Source organism: Dromiciops gliroides, chromosome 1 (assembly GCF_019393635.1).
Source record: "Dromiciops gliroides isolate mDroGli1 chromosome 1, mDroGli1.pri, whole genome shotgun sequence".
NCBI classification, from domain to species: domain Eukaryota; kingdom Metazoa; phylum Chordata; class Mammalia; order Microbiotheria; family Microbiotheriidae; genus Dromiciops; species Dromiciops gliroides.
In genome coordinates this window covers 128035462-128061045 of record NC_057861.1, presented here as the reverse complement: position 1 = coordinate 128061045, position 25584 = coordinate 128035462, and the positions used below count along the sequence as shown (strand labels likewise).

At 34.7% G+C, this 25584-nt stretch overlaps 1 pseudogene; it reads right to left on the bottom strand.

Annotated features, from left to right (window-relative positions):
- Window positions 1–1348: 1348 nt before the first annotated feature.
- Window positions 1349–17014, bottom strand: LOC122746453 (annotated as a pseudogene).
- Window positions 17015–25584: the final 8570 nt, after the last annotated feature.

Below are 25584 nucleotides of genomic sequence, written 5' to 3'. Positions count from 1 at the left end.
GTGGCCATTGTGGCTCATTTAGGGTTAGTGTTAAATGTAATATTATTATCATCTTTATTAATGATCTGGAAGAGGTAGTAAATGGCTTAACAAAATTTGCAGATGACACAATTTATGAGTATTTCCCTTATAATAGTCTATGGCAGTTATTCCATATTATTTTAACTTGCATTTCACCAGTGAGACTAATGTTTTATGTTGACATAGTATTATAGAACTAATAAAAAGAAATAAAATTGAGAAACACATTTAGAAAGCAGCAGAGGTATCAGAAAAGAACATCTGCTAGAACATGGGAATTTCTGGATGAGTGATACTCTGATAAATATGCTACATTAGACTCCTCTCAGACTTTGCATTCAATAAGCAAAGGGATATGTCATTTACATTTGGCTGGATGTTTTTCACTATATAAGTATACATTTATTTGCTTCCTTTCTGTTCCTTATCCATAGCTCAATTCTCTTATTACATAATTAACTGTCTTAACTGCTCAAACATCAATAATTTTTAATGTGGGACAAGCTATAATTTATTGGATTGGGACTCCTGTGCAAATCCCCAGAGAACCAAAACCAAGAAACAGTCACTTTAGCTTTATATTATAAAGGTATGTTTTAGACTCGATGCAATTCAATATATATTCTCAAAATACCTATGAGATGCATGGCAGTGTGTTTTACCTGAAATCCAAGATTGTTTTTGTATTCTTATTTTGTATAGTAGCCAAGAGGATACAATGTATGTCATGGTTCCTTTTTCCAAATTTTGTTTCATCAGATTATATAAACATTAGAACTATGATATATACACACACATATGCAGGTTGCTAGTTCTTATTTCTAAAGGATTTTTGTCTGCTATGTTTTGTATAACTGTACATTTATAGCTTATGTTGAATTGCTTGAGTTCTTAAGGGGCACAGAGAGGAAGAAAAATAATTTGGAACACGAAGTTATAAAAAGCGATGTTACAATTTGTTTTTACATGTAAGGTGGGGAAAATGTATAAATATATAAATAAATATATGATACAATTCATAACAACACTATTCAATTATTTACATTTCTAATAAGTAATCATCCAATCCTAAAAGAGTTTTCTCTCATTTTTTTTAGGGGTTTTTTTGGTGAGGCAATTGGGGTTAAGTGAGTTGCCCAAGGTCACACAGCTAGTAAGTGTTAAGTGTCTGAGGCTGGATTTGAACTCAGGTACTCCTGACTCCAGGGCCAGTTCTCTATCCACTGTGCCATCTAGCTGCCCCGTTTTCTCTCATTTTTAAGGATTCAATAATTTATTTTAAAGAAATCCAAACTTTCATTTTACCAAATTAAGGTTCTTAAAATGATCACTTATTAATAACTTCTTTAAGCTTCTCTGCAATCAATCTCCTCTTTAGTAATGTTTGCTTCTCCTCTGCTCTCATTTCTGGCTTCTCTGCAATTTCCTCCTCAGCAGATTTTCCTTTCTGCTGTTCTATATAATGTATCTGTATAATCCTTAGGTCCTTTTTCATGGACATCAGTTTATCTCTTTTCTGCTTTAGAGAGGCCTCTCATTTCCAGAGCTGCTCTCTTCCAAGTGCTGATAAATTTGATAATGGTTCTCCTTCTTTGATTGCCTGTTCCAAGCCATCTGTCATAGTATCTTCCCTCAGTTTAGGAGACGATGTTTTGGGTAATGTTTCCAGATTTCTTCCTGAAGGTTGTAGTGATCTCTTAGCAAAATGAGCTTTTCCCTCTGAAGATGTCAGAACAAAATTTGGATAATCTAGAGATTTTTTTTTCAATTTTGCAGTTTCATGTGAATACCCTGGGGGATCTCTTTTAGAATCTGAAAACTTTATTTTTCTTTCTTCTTTATTTTTGCTTATATTCTTCTTTTGATTTTCTGTTTTTCAAACAGTTCTTTGTACTCCTGATGAATTTCTGTGTATGTCAACTTGCTTTCTTCTTCATCATCAAAAACTAGCACATTTTTCCAAGCAGGAGAGGAGAGTGCATTTCTATCTCAAGTGGGTCCCCAGTGCAAGAGCTCTCTCATTTTTAAAAGAAATTAATGGGGGAAAATTAATGGAAAAGTTGCATTATACTATGCCTTAATGATCTGAATAACCTTACCTAGGTTTATCTGGAAATACTGGGAATGTGTCTATGGAAATGTTCCCCTTCAGTGATCTTTATTTCTGGACAAGGGCTTTGTCACAGCTAGACAAAGTGCTACACACATTGGTGGATTAGCAAATGAGCACCTAGGTTTCTAACAAGCACTGTTTGGAAAATATTATGTAATGTATGTACAAATGGAAGATGGAATATAAAACCTCTTTTGAGCAAGTTTGGGAAGGAAAACCAACTATATAATGGAAAGAGAATAGTGATATAATTTTAAAATGAATCTTTTTATTAATCTAGTCCCAAGTTATATATTCCTAACCAGCATGATTGTGTTTGTGATATAATTACAAAAAAAATTCCTATAGAAATGATCCTGTTCAATTAAGACACAGAACTATCCAATAGGTGGTCAAGTTAATTCTGTTATATTAACACAATCAGGTTGTCATTATGGTAATGCGTTTTTACTCTATATGCCTTTTTGACTGTTCCAATTCCATCTCTGATAAACTTCCACTTTCCTTACAAAATTATTTCAATACCAATAACATTTAATGAATGAAAAAGGCATTTTGAGAACACTGTAGTATGCATCCAAGATATAACTGGAAGAGTAAAACAGTCCTTTTTCTTTTTCTTTTTCTTTTTTTTTTGGAGGGTGAGGCAATTGGGGTTAAGTGACTTGCCCAGGGTCTCCCAGCTAGTAAGTGTCAAGTGTCTGAGGTTGGATTTGAACTCAGGTCCTCCTGAATCCAGGGTTCATTCTCTATCCAGTGTGCCACTTAGCTGCCCCAAACAGTCCTTTTTCTAAGGAAGCTCACATTACAATGAAAGAAATAACACAGATAAAAGATTTCAAACTATTTAATGTTCCAAGGCAGATGGAGAAGTCTCATGATCCTTAGAATGCAGCAGCAAAGCAGTTGGCAATCCATCGTCATTAATGTTATTATCAGTTTTAGATCTGAAATCATTTGACAGTTTCAAGGATTTAGAGACAAGTACATTCTATTCTTAATTATCTGTAGCTGTGGTTTTATCCCTTTCAAAAAAAGCAGCTTACAGACCAAATTATCATGGATGTTTACTTCCCCTGGGTTGTGACATTGAGTACTTGACATTGCTCTGAGGATTATCTGCTCATCAGACACAGTTGGTTGGCAAATAGTGTTGGTGGTGGAGATAAAGGCTGAAACTTTCTCCATAGTGATCTCTTCCCCCTCCAAGCACATACATATCACATTTCTTTTTTTTTTTTTTACTTTTTTTTTTTTTTGGTGAGGCAATTGGGGTTAAGTGACTTGCCCAGGGTCACACAGCTAGTAAGTGTTAAGTGTCTGAGGCCGGATTTGAACTCAGGTACTCCTGACTCCAGGGCCATTGCTCTATCCACTGTGCCACCTAGCTGCCCCACATATCACATTTCTAAATGTATAGACAAACTGGAATCAAAAGGAGGAGAACATTTAAATTTTTTGTCCTGGGTTGTATCATTCCCATTATCAGAGAAGGTAGTCATGGTTTGACTTGCCAAGTACAAGCTGCCTCCTATCTCTCCCTCAGAATGTCTTGCTAATCTCTGCTCTAAAAATGTCATTTGCTGAAAATGGCTGCCCATCCATCTTGGATGATGGTTGCAGGGGGCTGGACTGAATAGAATTCAAGGTTTGAGGGATACTACTATTCTGAAGACAGAGCTCTAGGCTATCTCCATTGGGAATTAAGAAGAGGTGTTTTGAGGTAGGAATAATGGTTTGATTTTCTTTTTATAAGCCACCATAAAATTATTATAGGCTCTCGTCACCTGTTTGGAAAATTATAATAGCTTCCAAATGGTTCTTTCAATCTCTGCTACTTCCCCTTTCCAAATTATTCTTCATATTTCTACAATATTTGACTTCCATCACAATTTTATTTCACAAACTTTTAGCATTTCCTTCCATTATTAATTTAGAAGAAAATATAATTCCCCTAAGAAGGGGTCCATAGACTTCACTATATTACCAAATAAGTCCATAACACATTCACACATATACACACCCACACACACATATGCACACAAACACACATGCCAATGTTCCAAACTTAAATTATTTATATGATTTTGCTTGGTGATCTTATCAGAGACCAATGGTTTAATGATTATCTCTATGAATGTTATGAACAAATCTATGTATTTCGCCCTTACCTCACACCTGAGCTTTCATCATGTAACCAGAGGTAACTCTGTGACATCTTGAACTAGATGTCCAGTAAGCATATCAAATACAATATATCTAAAACAAAATACTTTCCCTTCCCCTTAACCCTCCTTTCTTCTACACTTCCCAATTATTTTCAAAAGCACTATTATCTTTCCAGTTACCCAGGCTCACATATTTGGTGTTAACATTTAATCTTCTCTTATACCACATACCCTATCTGTACTGTCTTGTCATTTCTACCTTCACATCATCACTCATCTTTCCCCTTATATCCCTTAACATAGCTACCACCCTAGTACAGTCTCTCAACACATCTCAACTGAAGTATTGGAATAGCCTAGTTGGTCTTTCTGCCTCAAGTATCTACCCACTACAATCTGTTCTATACTCAGATGCCAAAGTGACTTCCCTAATCTGCAGGTCTGTCTATGTTATCTCAATATTCAATAAATTCCATTAGTTATCTGTTATTCAAGTATACAAATATAACTTAAACAATTTGTCAAAGGACTTCTTACCCTCTCTACCTTGCCAATTTTCTTAAACTTTACATTCATTTTACTTCATGTATTTTATGAACCATCAAATCTTGCTTTCTAATTGTTCCTCGAACATGATAGCCCATGTTCCAAATTTATGCTTTAATCCTCTCTGTTCATTATGGCTAGAATGTTCTCCCTACTCACTTCTACTTAGTAGCTTCCCTGAGTTTCTAATGATATTTTATGTTGGAGATTTCTCTGGTTCCACTCAATGTGAATGTCTTCTGAGATTACTTTCCATTATCTCTCTAATTTATCTAATCTATCTATCTATCTATCTATCTATCTATCTATCTATCTATCTATCTATCTATCTATCTATCTATCTATCTATCTCTCGAATACACAAAATTGCTTATGCATTGTCTTCCCCATTAGAATATGAACTCTTTGAAGACAAAGACTTTTCTCCCCCATTCTTTGTAGGTTCAGTACATAGAACAATGTTTGGGTCATAGCATTTAATTAATGCTTGTTGTTTAATATATCTGTTCTTATGGTTACTTTTTTTTCCAAAATATGGCTTCATAAACTCTTTTGTGGCTCAGGAAAAGGCATAAAAGGCATTGAACAGATTTTGAACTCCTTGGCCAATCATGTACTTTATTTTCTTATTTACTTATTTATTTATTTATCTGTCTATCTATCTATTTATTTATTTATTCTGTTACATGTAAAGATAGTTCTCAACTTTTGTTTATACAAGATTTCCAATTTCAGATTTTTCTCCCACCTTCCCCTCCCTCCCCCCTCCCCTAGACAGCAGGTAATCTGATATACGTTATATATATAAACACATAATAACATTAATCCTATTTCTGCATTAGTCATGTTATAAGAGAAAAATCAGAGCAATGACAAAAAACCTCAAAAGAGAAAAAACAACAGCACCAAAAACAAAAGAAATAGTATGGTTCATTCAGCATCTATATTCCACAGTTCTTTTTTTTTTCCTGGATTTGGAGATCCTCTTCCATCATGAGTTCCCTGGAACTCTTATGTACCATTGCATTGGTGAGAAGAATATCACAGTAGATCTACACTCAATGTTGATGATACTGTGTATAATGTTCTTCTGGTTCTGCTCATCTCACTCATCATCAACCCACCCAAGTCCCTCCAGGTTTCTCTGAACTCCTCCTGCTCATCATTTCTTACAGCATAATAGTATTCCATTGTATTCATATACCACAACTTGTCCAGCCATTCCCCAATTGATGGGCATCCCCTCAACTTCCAATTCCTTGCCACCACATAAAGGGCAGCTATAAATATTTTTGTACATGTGGGTCCCTTTCCCCTTTCCATGATTTCTTTGGGAAAAAGATGCAAAAGTGGTATTGCTGGGTCAAAGGGTATGCATAGCTTTATCACCCTTTGGGCATAATTCCAAATTGCTCTCCAGAATGGTTGGATCAGTTCACAGCTCCACCAGCAATGCATTAGTGTTCCAATTTTCCCCCAGCTTCTCCAACATATATTATTTTCCTTTTTTGTCATTTTAGCCAACCTGATAGGTGTCAGGTGGTACCTCAGAGTTGTTTTAATTTGCATCTCTCTAATCAATAGTGATTTAGAGCATTTATTCATATGGGAATATATTACAGGCAAAAGCACTGAAGCACATAGCCTAGTTTTCTGGCCCACCTCAATTTCCCCCACCCTTTCCCTATACCTTTTTTTTTTTTAATCCTTTTTGTTTTGTTTTGTTTTGACTTTTGAAAGGCACTGAAAAGACCTGGAATTCACCACACCTTTGAGTTCTTTAAGAGCACAAAAGGGTGCTTAGCGAATCTTTTGCTTTTTATTTTTGGTTTTGGTTTTGCTTTGTTTTTTGACTTTTGCTTCTTTTGCTTTTCTTTAAAACTCAATTTTGTAAACTAAGTGACTTTTCAAAGACATTTTAAGTATATGCTGTGGGTGAGGCCATCGAGCCTCAGAAGCTACCAGAATTCTTTTTTTTTTTACTCTTTCTTTTTGAGCTGCACAGTTCTCAATCCAGCAAAGCTACTCCCTAACTCACCATTCTTGGGGGAACCGTTGTATGACAGTGCTTCTTTAGTTGATCATCACCTTGTAACTACCATATAATAAAAGCTCTAACTAGAAAACCAGAAGCTTCTTCCATTTACTAGTCTGGGAGATAAATTAAGGGAAAGGTTAAAAAGGGGAGATTTATGATCTAATATCCAATTTTAAATCTCACAGCTTTGGTCTCTTCATCAGAAAACTGCCTGTTCATATCCTTTGACCATTTCTCAATTGGGGAATGACTTGGATTCTTATAAATTTGATTTAGTTCCCTATATATTTTTAGAGATGAGGCCTTTATCAGAAGTACTGGCCATAAAAATTGTTTCCCAGCTTTCTGCCTCCCTTCTAATTTTGGATGCATTGCTTCTGTACAAAAAAATTTTAATTTAATGTAATCAAAATCATCCATTTTGCATTTTATAATATACTCTGTCTCTTGTTTGGTCATAAACTATTTTCCTTTCCAAAGATCTGATATGTAGACTATTTCTTTCTCTCCTAATTTACCTATGGTATCACCTCTTATGTCTAAATCATGTATCCATTTTGACCTTATTTTAGTATAAGGTGTCAGATGTTGTTCTATGCTTAATTTCTGCCATACTATCTTCCAGTTTTCCCAGCATTTTTTGTCAAATACTGAGTTCCTATTCCAGAAGCTGGAGTCTTTGGGTTTATCAAACACTATATTACTAGTGTCATTTACTACTGCATTTCCTGTGCCTAGCCTATTCCATTGATCTACCACTCTATTTTTTAGCCAGTACCAGATAGTTTTGATGACTGCCGCTTTATAGTAAAGCTCCAGGTTTGGTACTGCTAACCTACCTTCCTTTGATTTTTTTTTTCATTATTTCCCTGGATATTCTTGATTTTTTGTTTTTCCAGATGAATTTTTTTATTTTTTCTAGTTCTATAAAATAATTTTTAGGTAGTCTGATTGTTATGGCACTGAATAAGTAAATTAATTTAGGCAGTACTGTCATTTTTACTATATTAGCTCTGCCTATCCATGAGCAATTGATATCTTTCCAATTATTTAGATCTGATTGGATTTGTGTGAAGAGTGTTTGGTAGTTGTGTTCATATAGTTCCTGGGTTTCCTAGGCAATTTGAGGGTATTGTCCTCATCTGAGTTTGCGTTGGCTTCTTCCCTATTGATACAGAAGCTTTCAATGGAGAGGGCTCTTTTTTGCTTCTTACTCATTATTGCAGCTTATTTATTTATTTTTTAAGTTGAGGTCTGCTCTCGGGGCACCAGGGTCCCTGTTTTGGGCTTCTTGTGCAGGGGTATAGGTGCTGTGTGACCGGCTTTTTACTCTGAGGCCTTTATAGTGTGTGCAGTTCTCCCCCCTGCACTTCCTGTCTGAGTGCTCAGCCAGGCGCCTGTTCCTGCCTGACCCGTTCGTGGCCCTCTCTACTGGTGCAGGTAGGTATTTCCACTGTCCTTCTTGGCCACCAGATTTTTGAGCCAGGTTCCTGGGCCCTCAGTTATTTGGCTGTGGCCAGCAGCTCCTGCTGACTTGTCCCGACCCCCTCAGCACTGGGCTGCTGCCCTGGGCTGGGTCTCCCTTTTGCCTGAGTCAGACCCACCTTTTCCTGAAGTCTTCTAAATTATCTCTGGTTGGAAGACTGTGTCTCTCTGTCTCCTTGCAGGTTCTGTAGTTTCAGAATCCGTCCAGAGGCTTGATTTCATGTTCGTTTTTAGGGAACAGAAGGAGAGTTCAGGCAGCTTGCTGCTTCCTCTCCGCCATCTTCTACTTTATTTTCTAGTCTGGTCCTAGTCCAATTTTTCCAATGTTAGCTCATTTTAGTTGCAGAGTGAGTGTTAACTTGCTTTGATAAAAAGTTCCCCCTCTCCAGCCCACTACACTAGGGAAATTTCAAATAAACTAATTGGCACATTGGGAAGAGTGCTGGAATTTGTGTCAAAAGAGAGACAGAGACAGAGACAGAGAGACAGAAAGAGTGAGAGAGAGAAACACAGAGAGAGGTAGAGACACACACAGAAAGAGACTTAGGAGGCATGTTTGGGTCATGTGTTTCCTTGTTATATCCGGACATTGGGCTTACTCTGCTTCATAGGCAATGAGATTTATATAATCTAGCAGAAGAAAGATGAGACCAAGTTAAAGCTCTGCATATAGGAAATTAGGTCCTCCAGAGTACACCCAAGTTTTGATCCGACATATTATTTATTGAGAGTTGATATAACTATATCCATATCTATAGCTATGTCTATAGTCATATCTATCGGTTTGTGTCTTTACATATATGCACACATATATTTAATATGTATTCCAATATTTCTAATAACAAAGGAGGGTGAGATGGGTGCAAAAGATAAGATTAGATGAAATACAATGAGAATGAAAAGAAAGAGTTCCTTTCAACTGGACTAGGTTAGTGAATTCTTTGTAGAGATTCTTTCATTTGAGTTGGGACTCAAATGAAGGGAAGCCTAAAGTCCTTGAGAGGTTATGGTTTGTATCATGAATACTCACACTGATGAAATCATAGATCTTTGAAGTATATCAATGCATATACAAAAGGCCTTCAAGAAAATATAGTATGCACTTCTGGTCATAAATGCCAAAATAAACCATAGGAAAAATATTTTCCTTTCATATGACATAAAGTATCTACTTGATGAAAAGTGCTAGCATTATAGAAAATGGAGAAACATTATATGACTTTTCTGCAAACTACAGGGTTAAAAGGAGAACTATGCATTTTCACCATTGTTGTTCAAAACAGTTTTAGAAATCTTGTCTGTAGAAATAAGGCACTATGCCTGAACAAAGAAAAGGTTCAAAGATCTCTATTTGCAGATGATATTGTGATTTATTTATGAATCTTAAGTTTTTTATTAAAGGGTCGATGTCAGTCTAGAAAGAGGTTTCTCCTACAGATTTTTGTGGATTTTTTCTTCATCCTGTTCCATTCAACATTTTTGTTAATCATTGTAGAAGGTACATATGGCATGATTATTTAATTTTCAGTAAAAGAAATCTGGAAGGTAATGTTGATTATCATTATTTGCATATAAAGAGACACAGAGAGGCTACAAGAGGGATCCTATCTAAAAAATAATGAAATTTAATAGGGTTAAAGGTAAATTCCTACAATTGATTTTTAAAAATCCACTCTCTAAGTACATGATGAGAGGGGCATGACTAGATGACATTTGAAATGAAAATATCTGAAGATTTTAATTTTGTTTCAGCTGAACATGATCCATTAGAATGAAATGGCAGGCAAAAATATAACGTGATCTTTAGTATATTAATACAGTTATGGTGAACATAATAACAAGGAAGGGAGAATTGTGCTTTATTCTTCCCTATTCTGACTCTTTATGGAGTATTTTGTTTAGTTCTGTGTGGCATATCTCAGGTTCAAAATCAGTGAGAATTAGTGTATCCAGGAGAAGGAAGTATGCAGAATTTGTGGGATAAGAAACGATGTCCTATGAAGATTGGTTGAAAAAAATCAAAGGATAATTATTCAGGAGAAGAGAAAAATTAATAAGAAAGCTATTTTAAGATATGTGAACATTACAATACCTTCTCAAATATTTGGAATAGCCTCTTTAATTATGCAATCAAAGGATTGCTGAGAAGCAGTGATGACCTGGTTGAAATTATGTAATATAAATTTATTTGGGGCAAAATCTCCTAAACTTCTTGACTCCCTTCATTCTCAGCAACTGGGGAACAGGTTTGAAAGAAAATAAAGGTGTTGATTAGCAGGAATTAAGAATTGACAGGTTGGAAAATTCAGTCAATCCAGTCGACTACAGCATAGTATCTATTTCAGGTAGTGACTTCAGTGGGAAGCTGAGTTTCTTTCAAGGATGTATAAGAAATATTGGATGAAAAGCTTGAAAGCAGGGGAATTTAAGAAATCTATTATGGGCATGGAAAAGAGTAATAACTTTTTTTTAGAGTAACAACTTTGTTAAGGCTTACAAAGTACTTCCTCTACAACCACCCTGTGAAGTATCTAGTGCAATTATCACTATCTGCATCTTACAGAGGAAGCAACGAAAATACATTCTGTTAAAATGGGTCTGGGGATGGGTAAGTCTGATTTAAATAAAGATGATGTCTGATCAAGAAAGATGTAGTGAGGATATGTTCTTTGTGACTAAGAGCAATGTGGGATGGACATAATTGGGAAGTAAGGATGAAAAGTAATAGGTAAGAATGACACTGTCAGTAGGAGCATTCTTCTCAAAGGATAGATATAAGAAAATGACTTGAAGAGTTTACTATCCACAGAGTTCTAAATGGAATGTGGAATGCTGATGTGAAATGTGCCTGCAGAGATCTCATCCCGCAGCTGATCTGTTGTCCACTTTGCTCATTTCCAAAGGGCTTCTTGGTAGAAGCAATGGCTAAAAATGATAAAATGGTATGCAAATCTCACATTACTTATGATTGATTTCTATGCAGTCATGTTCATATTGAAAACAATGATGTCTTGAGAGATTCTGATGTACCCTATAAATCATGAAGGAAAGGATAAATTATATTGAATGTGATATTGATTTAGCATTTATTTCCAAGAATCAGTGTTTCATAGTAGATATAAAGATGGCTTCAAAGTTTGGGTCATTTTTCAGTCACATCCAACTTTTTCTGTCTCTTTTTGTGGTTTTCTTAGAAAATATATTAGAATGGTTTTCCCTTTCCTTTTTCAGTTCCTTTTATAGATGATGAAACTTTGGCAAACACGGTTAAGTGATTTTCCATGGTTATCCAGCTAGCAAGTGTCTGAGGTTGGATTTGAACTCAAGAACATGAGTCTATGACATTGTCCTAAGGACTTTTCCATAAACTAGACATTATATTTCTGAGTTCTGGAAATTTTCTGTGGCTGTCTGTCCTCTTTGATTGTAACTCTTTTATTCCTCCATTCCAACTACTGACTTCTCTGGCTTCCTTAAAGTTCCAACTAAAATCCTATCTTTTCTTGGAAGCCTTTCCCAAATGCTCTTTGTAACGATTGGAATGACGCCACCTGCTGGATACTTACTGTAGAAGAGTTCTGCCCATGAAGGGAAGGTCTTTGAGGGCAAGACCAGGCATCAGGAAGTGACGCGGATGAGTGGGAGGAGGAAGGAAGAGACTGGCGCTCGGTCTCAGGCTCTTTCCTGAGGACGCTGGCGGAGAAGGGAGCTAGAAATGTGCTCTCCCTTTAATAGATAGAAATCTAGGCCTTTTTCTCTCTCTTTACCAAATTCTTATTCTCCTTAATAAATGCTTAAAAGTCTAACTCTTGCTAAAGCTTATAATTTATTGGCGACCACTCATTAAATATTTTAGACAGACTAGCTAGAATTTTAGCCCTTAACAGATGGCTGACCACGAAGAGGAAAGCTGAACCTCACTTCTGATCTTCCAGTTGGGTAAGAAATTTCCCCTACCCTTTAAACTGCTAAGTACTGGCGCACTGGCTGTGTTTTCCCTTTAAATTTTTTCGAATGGACCTTTTAAACTCCCTAATTACCCTATTTTTGATTTTAGTCTGTTTAACCAGACAAATGGGAGATAAGATCATGTTAATGCTTTGTTTTTGTGGATTTTCTATTTTTCTTTTTCTTTTTGTTAAAAGAGCCAGCAACTTACTCACACAAGGAAATATCTCTCCCTCTCCCAACCATGCTTTTTCAGAGAAACCTGAAGAGATTCCTGCTGCTTTTCCCAGTTCCAACACTAATTGTTGCTCTAATTTTGCATGCCTGGAGGCAATGACCCACCCTCTAGAAGCTTTTAATCCCCTAGCACCTGGAGGCAAAGTGGGGGAAGAGGAATCCAGGCCTGAGTTCAAAATCAAGTCGGATTCAAATTGCGCTGGTCCCTCCCCTCCTCCCCAGACCCCACCCTCTACTCCTCCTATGGCCAAGCCCATAGCTTCCCCTGCCTGGGAAGTCCAGAGATCTGATGCCCATGCTCAACTTTTTCTACCTGCATTTGCAGCTTCAGGCTCAGCCCTTCCCCAGCCTGGCTGTGCTTTTGAGACAATCTTAGAAAACTCTTTAAATTCCAGATATGCTTGTTTTGTTCATAATTTTGCTAACCTGCTTTTGTCTTTAATTAGTAATCTTATAAAGCATTTGTATGGTGAAAAGCCCGACAGACAATATAGAGGGGTTAAAGAAGAAAAACTTAAGCTGAATAAGAATGACAATCAACATAGTTCAAGACTCTGCTTCTTTTGCCATGGAAGGGTATATATTTTACAGAAATGTAGAAGTAAGCAGCAAGGTATTGATATGAGTATTGGGGATTTTAGATACCGGAATCAAAAGTGTTCTGAATTCACTCAGAGTAATAGTATCAGTTCAGAGGTTACATAGGATTTCTATGCTATTATATATACATTTTGAAATTAATGGTATGGGTTTATTTTCATAGAGATTTTCATGCTTTTGAGATTGTGTTTTATACTTAGTTTTTAAAACAAGGAGAATATTTGTAAAAGCTTTTTATAGTCATGTGATCAAGTTTATATTTTATAGTACTCTTATTAATATTAAATTCATATTCATTTAGATTTCCCTAGTTTGAATTTCATTGTCTTTTATTGTTCCGTGTGTATTTTTTTTCTATTTATTCATCTCTCTAATTTTGAAACATTGCAAGATGGTTTTGATTTCATAATACAATGTTAATTCTAGGAGTATTGTGCTCCCATATTCTGAGTTGTTTTTGTTATTTTTTCTCAACTGATTATTTGATCAAACTCTTTAAAGCATTTCCCTAGCAAATTGTTTGCCATGGCAAGTGTAAATTGATTCTAGAAGTATTATTTTTGATAAGCATATTCCAAAAAAAAAAAAAAAGAGAGGAACATTTGTAAAAGTTTTCTTTTTTCAAAAAAAAAGTTTTCTTTGAGATTCTGTTGTGCTTTAACTTATATTTAAATATGTTCTGATTTTTCACAAAAGTGATTGTATACTAAGTAAAAAAAAGGGGTATTATTTGAAATTGTTGCATAAATATATATTGTGTCAAGTAAAGATGTATTCACATTTTTTGCAATCATTTATTATCCTCAATTTTTAAATCCATATGAGACTTGGATTATGGGAACTTATCATTTAAGACACTAATTGCCTTTATTCTGAGTTATCAGATGCCAGTTGGCCAAGATGCCATCCAATCACAAGAGGAATACATGCAAGAGCAGACACTGAACTGTCACATGAGGGGAGACATGCATGAAGTCAAGGTATGGCCGAGGGAACGGCTTTTGACTAATGTTGAGGTTGGATTCTCTTGGTTTAATATTTTATTTTATTTTCCCCCACAATATTGTACAGATGGCTGGAAGTATTCATCCCACCCATCTCACTTCTACACCTGGCTTCTATGCTCCCTCCTATATGCCTGATGCCATGGACATCTCAATCCCATGCATCTGATTAAGTCTGACTCAGTTTCTTCCAATATGTTCGGTGGCATGGACATATATTCCATCCACCTATTTTAAGCCTGGCATACTGTATGGGCAGTACATATTGCTCAAGTGTGGGAATGCTCATATCCCATCATTTCTCTGTTCTTTTATGGTAACCCCCATAATTATCTCAGGTGTCATGATAAATACAGTGTTGAATTTGGCCTTGACACCTGTTACCAATTATATTAGATTTTTAAATTTCTCATAATGGCATGAGGATAATTAGGCAGATGATGCAAAAAGTGATAAAACAAAGATAAAAATTATTTTTATTAATTAATATTGCAGCAATTGTCTTCTCAATTACCCTCCATGAGGGGGGACTATAGTAAGATTATAATTTTAAAGAATGTTTCAATTTTTTATTATATGTTTCATGTGTAACAACTAAGATTCTGAATTCCCTTAGACATGTTTTTGAGAACTTTCATTGTTTGATTTGATTATTGACAAAGCTATTTTAAAGTTGTGTTAAGCTCAATTTTGTAGGAAATTTTCCTGGCTGATTACCAGCATCCACACATCAACCCCTGTAAAGACTTCCATTCCACGACTACACCTAGAGGACATCTGAAAAAAGACTTTCAGAGACTTTAAATGAACAGTTTTGATTTGTTGTTTTTGTTGTTGTTTTTTTTCTCTTTCTGTTATAATATACACCATCTGTAATATGTATTCTCTGCAGAGGCCCTCCCTTTGCAAGACTAATGTCAAAGCGTCGGTTCATGAGGACAAAAAAAAAAAATCGCTCCTCTGGACAAAACTTTCCTCTCTTCCTTTTCTATATTGTTGTTCACATATTATTAGTTAGCAATAGTTATTATATTGTTTTTACTGTTCCGTCAAGGAAACATTTTGTTTCTTGAGGAACAACAGGGGGGACTGTAACGATTGGAATGACGCCACCTGCTGGATACTTACTGTAGAAGAGTTCTGCCCATGAAGGGAAGGTCTTTGAGGGCAAGACCAGGCATCAGGAAGTGACGCGGATGAGTGGGAGGAGGAAGGAAGAGACTGGCGCTTGGTCTCAGGCTCTTTCCTGAGGACGCTGGTGGAGAAGGGAGCTAGAAATGTGCTCTCCCTTTAATAGATAGAAATCTAGGCCTTTTTCTCTCTCTTTACCAAATTCTTATTCTCCTTAATAAATGCTTAAAAGTCTAACTCTTGCTAAAGCTTATAATTTATTGGCGACCACTCATTAAATATTTTAGACAGACTAGCTAGAATTTTAGCCCTTAACATCTTAATTCTAGTGCCTTTGCTGTTAAACATTTCCTATTTACCCTGTATGGGAAAGCTAGGTAGCATAGTGGATAAAGCACTAGACTTCAAATAAAATCATTTTCCTTAGTTCAAATACACCTTCTGACACTTACTAGTTATGTGACCCTGGGCAATTCACTTATTTCAGTTCCTCATCTATAAAATGATCTGGAGAAGGAAGTGGAAAACTATTCCAGCATCTTTGCCAGGAAAACTTCAAATGGGATTGCAAAAAGTGAGACACACCCGAAATGACTCAACTACATTTATCCCGTATATCATAATTTGGATATATATGTCTGTTGTCTCCCCCCATAGATAGTTACCTTCTTGCATGCAGAACTACATTTGCCTCTTTTGTAGTCATAGTACATAGCACAGTGCCTGACACATAGTAAGCTTTATTGATTGGTTTATTAACTGATAAATAAATTCTGAGAAAATAACAAGAACCAAGAGAAGAATTTATGTGGGTACCCTAATATTTTAAAGAAAACAATATCTGCAAGCCTTCAAAACTCTAATTAATTCAGTAAGCTTCTGTGGTTTCCAGGTATGGGATGAGGTATGTATTTTCAGGTGTATACAATACATTGGGTTGTTTTGCTTGGCTGTATTTACTTACTTATTCATTCATTTATTCATCTATTTATTTATTCATTCATTCATTCACCATTTATTAATTTGTTTATTTATTTATTCACTTATTCATTCATTTATTTATTTTATTCATTTATTTATTCATTCATTTACTTGCTTATTTCTTTACTCATTCATTCATTCACTTATTTATTTGCCCACTCATTTATTTATTTGTTTGTTTATTCATCCACTTATTCATTCATTTGTTCATTTCTTGATTAATTTATCTATCTATTTATTTATTCAGCCATTCATTCATTTATTTATTCATTTATTTGCTTGTTTGTTTTGCAAAGGAGTAGATGACTTTCCTGCATCACTCTCATTTCTCTTTCCATTTTTTCCCTCTACCTCTCTAACTTTATCTTCAAAGTCCTTTTTGTGTGTTTCTATGGCCTAAGACCAATTCATATTTTTCTTGGAAGCTTTGGATGGAGGAGACCTGATGTTGCTATCCTCTACTGAGGGTGTACCTCAATCTTCTGTGTCACCAAAAATTTTTCTATGGTCTGCATCTTTTTCTGCCTGCTCATCTTGCCAGCCTATTTCTTGACTTTTGACTCCTTCTTGACAGCTTTCTGGATGCATTGTTCTCAGCTTCAGCGGATCCCAGGTGGTAAGATTTAAGAGGAGGCACACTATCAGCTCACCTGGCCTGTGTTTTGGTCTGTAAGTAACCACAGGCTGCTTGCTCTTTCACCCTGAAACAAATATGGTTCACTTTGGTTGAAAGCGAGGGCATGCCTGTGCCCCTACTCCATCTGAGACAACCACCCAAGACTGTATCCTATATACACCCTTGGGCAAAACATTAGAGTTCCACTTCAGTGCCAGCAGAGACCCCTATAAACTCCCCTGGATAGCCACTTGAACCTCTCATCAGACTGTGAACTGATTTAGCCACAGCTGCAGCCGATTCAGAGTCTCCAGACGTCTCTTTCTCTGGGGAGGTCCAGGGCTGGATATGTTTCAATGGGGCTGGATATTGTGTAAATGTGGCTGCATGCTCGGACTCCACTCTCACTCTGGTACAGCAGACCCCTCCTGCTGAACTTCTAAGCTGCCTTTGAGTGGAAAACGGTCTCAGCCCATCCTTTGTGGGTTCTGCTGCTCCAGTAATTTTCTTATGGCATTACCTGGAGTTTTTTGGAGTGATTCTGTTAGGAGCTCTGATGATGTATTGCATTTCCCTCACCATCAGAGTGGATGAATTCAAAAGAGAAAGTGATATTAAAAAGAAAAGACTAGCAATGAAATATTTAGAAACTCTGAAGAAGAATGTAAGCTCTATATGGCAGGGATCCATTTCATTTTTTCTTTCTTTTTAAAAATGTTATTCATTCATTCATTCATTCATTCATCTATTTAGCTATGTATATATGTATATATACTGATTGATTTGATTTGTGATGTATAATTAAATTTTATGCATATATCAAACATAGATATAATATATGCATACACATGTATGACATATATAATGTATATTTTCTATGTTATTACATTTAGATATACCTAGATATATTCTAGTACATAAAACTTAATATTTTAAATCCTTCTCCTTCCTTTTTTTATACATATGCAGTTTTCTTTTTTTATACAGGTAAATAATTATTTTATAAATAATGAATACATATCAATTTATATAAATAATATACATTAAATATATAAGACCTAAATAACTCATATATGTACATGTTTATTGATATATATACATATTATATATTATATTGTATTTATATATTATATGTGTGTATACATACATACACACATGCATACGTGTGTGTGTGTGTATCCTGTACCCTTCCTAGCACACAATACCACCTTTTTTTTAAGGTTAAACATTTTTATTTTTAATTTTCTGTTCTAATCTCTATCCCTTCTTCCCTCCTTCCCCTCCCCCTTTCTGAGGTTGCAAACAGTCTGATCTGGGTTATACATTTATGATCATGCAAAACATCACCATATTTGTCACTTAATGAAAGAATATGAAAAACAGCATGCCTCAATCTGTTCCATCAATATAAGTTCTTTCTTTGGAGGTGGATAGTATGTTTCATTAATATTCTTTTGGAATTGTCTCAGAATGTTTTATTCTTGAGAATAGTCAAGTCATTTTCCGTTCTTCATTGAAGAATATTGCTTTCTCTGTGTACAGTGTTCTGGTTCTGCTAACTTCCCAATATAGCATTTCATACATGTCTTTTCAAGCCTTTTTGTAGTCATCCTGTTTGTCATTTCTTACTTCACAGTAATATAATCATACATTCTATCATATAACACATACATTATTATCATATACCACAATTTGTTTAGCCATTCCCCAATTGATGGGCATTCCTATGATTTCCATTTTTTAGCCACCACAAAAAGACCTGTTATAAATATTTTTGTACAAATAAGTCTTTTTCTCTATTTGGGATATAAGCCAAATAGTGGTATAGCTGGATTGTGGTATGCAAAATTCTACAGCTCTTTGGGAATAGTGCTAAATTCCTCTCCAAAATGGTTGAATCTTTTCACAACTCCACCAATAGTGGATTAGTGTCTCAGTTTTCCCACAATCCTTCCCAGAAACAATATGTCCTGTAGTTATTATATTTGCCATTCTAATAGATGTAAGGTGATATCTCAGAGTCGTTTTAATTCCCATTTCTCTGAAAAATAATGATTTAGAGCATTTTATATGATTATTGATAACTTTGAATTCTTCATCTGAAAACTGCCTGTTCAAATCCTTTGACCATTTATCAATTGGGGAATGACTTGGACTTTTAAAAGTTTGATGCAGTTCTTTATATATTTGAGAAATGAGGCACTTATCAGAGATATTTGTTTCAAAAATTATTTTCCACTTTGTTTTTGCAAAAGCTTTTTAATTGCATATAATCAAAAGTATCTATTTTACATTTAATTGTATTCTCTATATCTTCTTTGATCCTAAATTCTTCTCCTGTCCATAAATTTGAAAGAGAGTCAATTTCATATTCCTTTAATTTTCTTATGGTATCATCCTTTATTTGTAAATCATGTAATTATTTTGACCTTATTTTAGTATACAGTGTGAGATTTTGGTCTATACCTAATTTCTGCCATACTGTTTTCCATTTTTCCCAACAGTTTTTTGTTAAATAATGAGTTTTTCTACCAAAAGCTTGAATCTTTGGGTTTATCATATACTAGATGAATACTGCCATTTACTTTAGCATTGTTTCTATCTATTCAATTCTAGTGATCTACCTTTCTAATTCTTAGCCAGTACCATAATGTTTTGATAATTACCACTTTATACTACAGTTGGAGATCCTGTACTGCTAGACAATCTTCTTTTGCATTATTTTCATTGATTCCTATGATATCCTTGAACTTTTGTTTTTCCAGATGAATTTTGTAATTCTTTTTTCTAGCTCTACAAAATATTTTTGATAGTTTGATTGGTATACCACTAAATATATAAGTTAACTTAGGTTGGATTTTTATTATAGTGACTCTGCCTATCCATGAGGAATTAATATTTTCCAATTATTTAGATCTGACTTTATTTTTGTGAAAAGTGTTTTGTAGTTCTTGCTTATAGTTGCTGTGTTTGTCTTGGGAGGTAGACTCCCAAGTATTTTATATTGGCCATAGTTATTTCAAATGGAATTTCTCTTTCTATCTTTTGTTGCCAGACTTTATTAGTAATATATAAAAATGCTGATGATTTATGTGGATTTATTTTGTATCATGAAGATCTGCTAAAGTTGTTTATAATTTCAAGTAGTTTTTTAGTTGATTCTCTAGGATTTTCTAAGTATAACATCATATCATCTACAAAGAGTGATACTTTTGTTTGCTCATTACCTCTTCTAACTCCTTTAATTTCTTTTTCTTCTCTTATTGCTATAGCTAAGATTTCTAATACAATATTAAATAATAGAGGTGATAATGGACATCCTTGCTTCACCTCTTATTGTATTGGAAAGGCTTTTAGGTAATCCCTAGTTCAGATAATGCTTGCTGATGGTCTTAGATAAATAGTACTTCTAGAACATAAATAGTACAAATATAATTGTTCCCATTTTCTAGATAAGTAAACTGTGGGTTTTATAAATTAAATGTGGGGTAGCTAGGAAGCACAGTAGACAAAGCACTGGCCCTGGATTCAGGAGGACCTGAGTTCAAATCCAGCCTCAGACCCTTGACACTTACTAGCTGTGTGACCCTGGGCAAGTCAGTTAAGCCTCATTGCCCCACCAAAAGCAAAACAAAACAAAAAACCAAAGAAAACCAAAACAAACAAACAAAAAACATAAATTAAATGACTTAAAATAAGTCCCAGGGATAATTGAGTCAACATTTAATACAGACATTCTGGATTTTTTATTGATCAATTTGAATCAGATAGCATCTAATTCCCTCCCAGTTCCAATGTCATGTATTTCTATATCTCTATTACCAAAAAGGAGGCTTAGAATTGTGCAGAAACAAGCTTCTCCTTTAGTAATTGTCTCATTGAAAACCTAAACAACTGTCCTTTCTATAAACATGCTTTCTGCCTCTCCTGAGAGAGAACCTTCCATAGGGAGTCTAGAAAAATGGCGGAAAATAAAGAAAAAAACTTCTGATGAGGTTTAATAAAGGATGTTGCTATGTAGCCAATCAGGAATAAAAGAAATAAAATAGATATGAAGTCAGTGAGAGAAATTGGAAAAATCAGAATACTTATTAAGGCTTACTCTGCAATAAAAAAGAGGAAATTAAATATGAATTTTGAGAAACAGAAATATGCTTCTTCGGTAGCCCACATAAATCATGTACATAGAAGTCCATGGGTATGTATTTTGCATGGAAGTCCTGTGACTCTATAGCCAATATATTTTCAGTTACCTCAGCTCCAGGAATATGTTAACAAATTGGTGGGAACTCAGGAGAGCAAGAAAAATGGCAAAGGAATGAAAAGAAATGACTCAGTGATTTATGATTTATGGCTTAGATTTGCATAATGTTTCCATTATAGAAGAGTTCTGGATATATTCACAAATAAACAAAGAGGAAATAATTATGTAAGTCCTTCAGACATCCCACTGTCCATTTAAATCATTAAAACAATTGTCAAAAGAATCAAACATTGCTTAATTGATGTCAAGACATTAAATATGGTCTTGGGTATATGCGTAGGTCACAGAACTAACATTTATCTGTTGCCACTATTTAGAGTATACTCATTGCAGTAGAAGATTAATATGGTCATACGATTATACTAAATATAAGAGACATCAGAGGCATCCAGGATAGGCTGAAAGGTGGGACTAAGATCCCTATATATATATATATATATATATATATATATATATATATATATATATATATATATATATATATATATATATATATATGTAACTACACTTATTTTTTACAGGAAAGTGAGTTCTATAAATTTTTAAACTCTCAAATTCTATCATTTTTCAAAATGATTAAGATATTATGCTTAGTTTTAGAATCTTGTTTTGATCACAGTATCTGCTCTTGTTTGTTGATACATATATGAGTTAGTAGGTGTTAATATCTTCTTGTTTACCATTTTTTTTGTTTTTTTATAAAAGATAACTAGCTTGTACTTTCCCCCTACAGCTTCAGAATTATTTTCTCTTTAAATACTACAGAATCATTAAAGGTTACAGCTGAAAGAGACCTGAGAGAAGATGATCTAATCTGAACCTCTAATTTAATATTTGTGGAACGTGAGCCCTAGAACTATATTCCCAAAGAAATCAATGAAAGAAGAAAGCATTTCATATGTACAAAATATATTTTGGCAACTTTTTTGTGATGGCCCCAAATGGGAAATTTAAGGGAGCATTTTCCTACAAAGGAATGGCTAAGCAAGCTCTAATATATTAACATAATAGGGGATTATTGTGCCATTAAAAATGATGAAATGAAAAATTTGAGAGGAAACTAGAAACATCTTTATGAACTGATTGAGGATGACATAAGCGGAACTATAAGAACAATTTAAACAATGATAATAACAATATAGAGAAAATCAAATTTGAAATATTTTAGAAGTCTGACAAATGCAATGACAAACTAAGAGACTGATTGTATTGAAATGAAATATGCCACTCCCCTCCTGACAGAAAAGTAATGAACTTTAAATTCAGAAGGAAACATATATTTTCAGACTTGTTTATTGTGAGACTTTATTTGCTAGATCATATGACTATATATTAAGATAATTATTTCCCAGTGGTATTATTTTTAGTTTTTTTCTAATGAAGCAGGTAGCAGAAAGGACATATTAATTTCTAAAATATGTGTTATTAATATACAATTTCAAAAAGTAAATGAGGTCCTCAGAGCATTTAATTGAATTGTCCATGTTCATTGAAGTACAAAGTGTTGGAGCTAGGAATTGCACTTGAGTCCTCTTACTCCTACCACAGGGCTCTTTTTTACTATATGATACTATTAAAATAGAATACTATAGAAACAACAGTGGATTTTTTTTTTTACTTTCACATCTATCCACTGTCATCCTTTCAGGGTCATTAAATATATTCACAGGATGATTGAGCTTAGCTTGCATCTCTCACCCAGGTTTTTGCCTGCCTGCTTTTCCTTCAATTGTTTTTCATGGTTTGTGAGGCAATGCTACTTCTAATTTTCCATTATCTTCCTCTATAATGTATTGAGAATTAGTATGTTTTACAGACAGATCTTGTCTTGTGTTGGCTTCTTTGTTCACAAGGTATTTCCAAAAAGATTTCAAATGCTTCCTTCTGTGGGAAATAATTATTAATAATCAATATCTTAGGGGACCCAGAGCTCTTCCCTTATTTTGTTGTCCTTAATTCCCTCCACTCGAAGGCATGGCTTCTGAAAGATTTCATCAAATCTCTCCATTGGGGTCAGTTCCAAACCAAATTCACAAGGAATCTTGGGTAGAGATAGATCCATTTATCTAGACAGCCAAAGACATCTCCACCCAGGGTGGGTTTCACATGGGGGCCCTCATTGAAGAGGAGAGCATTCTTTGAATTGATAACCCAAGGCTGGAGATTATTCCTCTGTGCATGGGTCAATTCTTGGCCCCAGTGACCACTTACTGCTTCAAGGGTATATAAGTTCTGTGCCACACAACCACGGGGTCTTTGGTCTGATAGAGACTTCCATAGAACCTCATTTTACTAATACCCCAATGGCCTTATTAATAAAATTATTAAATTATGCAGAAACTATGTCTGTCATATTTTCCATTGACACACTTCCCTCCTTTCTCTATTTCAGAATATTTTGACTAAAAATAAGTGTGATGAACCTCAGAATGTGTACTTACTCTTTTTTACCAACCCTCTTTCCATGAACATACTCAACTCATTAATTGGCTTTCAAAATCTAGTGGTAACACAGACAACACCATATGACTGAAAGCAAGGAAAAGAAACCAAACCTGTTTTACTCCCAACATTTCTTTTTTCTGTTTACCAGTGATGCTATTATTTATGTCAGGCAAAATCATGCTTCTATTAATCCTTCCTTTCTATCAGAACATAACATAGGGTACCATGAAGCAGAGGACTCATTCAATAGGACATAATAAGAATTTTCTCATATAGGGGAAGCAAAATGTAAATATGTAAAATACTTTCCTGGCTTAAGTGCTTCCAGGGTGAACTAATTGTCTCTGAAAGAGAAAGTAAAAGAGGCTTTTACCATTCATTTTCCATTATTCTGTTCAGTGGTAAAAAATGAATATTAAAATATCTTAGAAAGCAACAGATTATATAAATAGTTTCACCACATTGTCTTATGGGAAGGAAAAACACATAACAGAGTATATACTATTAATAATGGAATCTTAGCCCAAACTCAAATTAATTAAATGGAAGATACTGATTGTGCTTTATTCACAAGAATTATTCATTATAATTTATTTTGTGGTATGAACTTCACGGAGATTTTGTAATAAGATGATCTACAGAAAAATTATGGACTTAATTCAGAATATTTTGATGGAATATGATTTTCATTTGAAAACCAGGAGTACTGCTAAAGTGATCTTTCATTTATTTTCTCAAATGAATAGAAGTGTCACTGGTGGAGGAAGATTTTAAGTGATTTTACAAACTGCTTCTGGTTCAAACTATAACCTTGGACTAGTCAGTCCATCTCTTTAGGTTTTATTTTGTCATGTGGAGAAACTTAGGGTCATATCTTATGATCAATGGCACACCAGTTGCTCCATTAAAAAAAAATAAAAGTATTTTATTATTTTCCAGTTACATATAATTATACTTTTCAACACTTGTTTTTTTTTTTTGTGAGGCAATGGGGGTTAAGTGACTTGCCCAAGGTCACACAGCTAGTAAGTGTTAAGTGTCTGAGGCTGGATTCGAACTCAGGTACTCCTGAATCCAGGGCCTGTGCTCTATCCACTGAGCCATCTAGCTGCCCCTCAACACTTGTTTTTATAGGATTTTTAGTTACAAATTTTTCTCCACCCTTCCTTCCCTCCTTCCTCCCCAAGACAGAAAGCAATATGATGAAGGTTATATATCTATAATCACATTAAACATATTTCTGCATTAGTCATATTGTGAAAGAAGAATCAGAACACAAGGGAAAAAAACTCAAAAAAAGAAGGGAAAATACAGCCCCAAAATAGAAACATTATGGTTCAATCTGCATTCATAATCCACAGTTCTTTTTTTCTGTATGTTGGGAACATTGTGTATCATGAAGTTCTTTGAAATTGTTTTGGACCATTGTTTTGCTAAAAAGAGACAAGTCTATTTCCATTGTTCATCATACAATGTTGCTGTTACTGTGTACAATGTTATCCTGGTTCTGCTCCTCTCAGTCAGCATCAATTAATGTAAGATCTTCCAGGTTTCTCTGAACTACTCCTGCTCATCATTACTTTCCACATTGATTTTTTAAAACTTTGTGTTCTAAATTTTCTTCCTCCCTTCCCCCTTGACCCTCTCTATGAAATCAATCAATTCAATATGAGTCATACATGTGCAGTTATGCAAAACTTCTTAACATTAGGTTGTGAAAGAAAATAGATAAAATAACTTTAGAAAGAGGAGCTAAGAAATAAAAATCTACTTCAATCTATATTCAGATACCATCTATTCTTCCTCTGTGGATGGTTTGCATTTTTCATACATCCTTCTGATAGCATCCAGCTCATCATTTCTTTCACAGTTACTATTGCTAAGTGTATTACCCTCTATCTTATTCCCTCCCCTTGATGTTTACTGTTTTCTATCTCCCTTCACCCTATCTCTCCTCAAAAGTGTTTTGCTTTTTATTGCCCCATCC